This window comes from Canis aureus, chromosome 20, assembly GCF_053574225.1.
Source record: "Canis aureus isolate CA01 chromosome 20, VMU_Caureus_v.1.0, whole genome shotgun sequence".
NCBI classification, from domain to species: Eukaryota; Metazoa; Chordata; class Mammalia; order Carnivora; family Canidae; genus Canis; species Canis aureus.
Window position 1 is genome coordinate 33,590,529 of NC_135630.1, and position 2,524 is coordinate 33,593,052.

Sequence of the window (2,524 nt, forward strand, 5' to 3'; positions counted from 1 at the left end):
AATAAGGAAGAAAAAGACACAAATTACTAATACAGCTATTGAAAGACAGGTAAGAACCACTGATCCATAGACATTAGAAGCATAATAAAGAAATATAATTGACAACTGTATCCCCAAAAATTTGACTTAAAAATGGAACAATTCTTTGAATAACACAATCTAACAGATCTCACACACAGAAAGATAGATCACATGAACAGGCTTGAATCTATTAAAGAAATTGAATCAATAATCACTTTTCAAAAAAGAAAGTGCCAGACGCAAATGGTTTCACCAGTAAAATCTGCCAAATATTTAAATAAGAACCTATCGATTTTCTTGAATCTTTTTCAGAAAGTGGAAGCAGAAGCAACACTTCCTAATTCATCATATAAGATCTGTATTACTATAAAACTAAATGGAGATATTATAAGAAAGAAAAAACTAGAGACAATAATCTCTTACAAATATATATGCAAAAATTCACACCCAAACTGTGAGAAACCAAATTCAATAGTGTATACAAATAATTATAAACCTCAATCAAGTGGGAGTTATCTTAGTTTTTCAGGTTTAGTTCAACATTTGAACATTAATTAATATAATACATCAGTAGGCTAAAGGAGAAAACTCAACTGATCATATCAATAGATGTAGAAAAACAATCTGAAAAAAATCTGGCATTCATTTATGAGAACAACTCTCAACAATTTAGGAATAGAAGGGAAGTTCCTCAAACTTACAAACAACATATGCAAAACTCTATAACATCTTATCAAATGGAGAGAAACAAGTTTTCCCCCCTAAGACTGACAACAAGGATGTCTCCTGTCACTATTCCTATTTAACATTTTAATGAAAAATCCTAGATAATGCAATAAGACAAGAAAAATAAATAAAAGGTATAGTTTGGGAAGGAAAAATAATACTGACTTTGTTTACAGAGGGCATGACTATCTGACTATCCATGTAAAGAATAAAAAAAAAGAAACCTCCTGAAATAAATAAGTGATGATAATGACTTTGCAGGACATAAGGTTAGATAACAGTCAATTCCCTTCCTACATATTAGTAATCAATAATTGGAATTTGACATTAAAAACACATTTCCATTAGCACCCCCAAAATGAAACACTTAGTATAAATCTAACAAAATACATACAGGGTCTATATGAGAAAAACTACAAACTATGATAAAACAAATCAGGTAAGATCTATAAAAGTGAAGAGATAGTCCATATTTGTTGATAGAATAAATATCATTAAGATGTCAGTTCTTTCCAACTTTTTCTATAGATTTAATACAATCCAATCAAAATCCCATCAAGCCATTTTGTGCATGTCAGCAAACTGATCCTAAAATTTATGTGAAAAGGCAAAAATCATAGAATAGCTAACACAATCTTGAAGAAGAAAACAATCAAAGGACTGATACTTCAAGTTTTCAAGATTTACTGATAAGCCACAGTAATCAAGACAGTCTGATACTGGCAAAATAGCAAACAAATATAACAATGGAATAGAATAGAATACCCAAAAATAGTCAACTACAGTGTGCAATTATGATCTACTGACATTTGATAGAGAAGCAAAGGCAAATCGGTGTAGAAAAAGTAAACTTTTCAAAAATGATACTTTAACAATTTGACATCTGCAGGCAAAAAACAAATCAAACTAAACCAAGACAAAACAAAACAAAACAAAAAAACCCTATACAACAATTTGAGTCTTGTTACAAAATTAACTCAAAATGGATCAAAGACCTGCATGTAAAACGTAAAACAAGAAAATACTAGAGAATAGTGTAGAAGATAATCTAGTTGAGACTGCTTTTTGACAATGATTTTGACAATGCCAACAGTATAATCCATAAAAGATAACAATGATTAAAATGAAATGTTCTGTGAAGAACATTGTTAAGAGATGAAAAATGAAGCTACATAGTAGGAGAAGATATTTACAAATCACCTATCTGATAAAGGACTTCCATCCAAAATATACAAAGAAGTCATAAAATTCTATCACAAGGAAAACTAAAATTTTAAGAGAAAAAAACATGGGTAATATATCTGTACAGACACCTTATCAAAGAAGATACATGGGTGACAAGTATATGAAAAGATTCTTGTTATTATATGTCATTAGGTACTTGGAATTTAAAACAATAATGAGGTACTACTGCCCACACTTTTGGCTACGCTCAAAAAAACTGACAGTATCACATGTTGATGAGAATGTGTAGCAATAGGAACTCTCCTTCGTTGCCGGTGGAAATAAAGAATCACAGTCACTCCTGAGGACAATTTGGCAGTTGTTTCAACTATCAAATATTCAACTATCATACAACTCACCGATGAACTTTTTCTTATATTTTCCAGAGAAATGAAAATTCATGTGCACAAAAACCTCCTTATGAATGTTTATAGCAGTTTGATTTTTAATAACCAAAACCTGGAAACAATCCAGATGTACTTCGATGTGTAAATTGTTAAACAAACCATGGTACATTCATATTATGTAATACTTTTCAGCAGCAGAACTAATG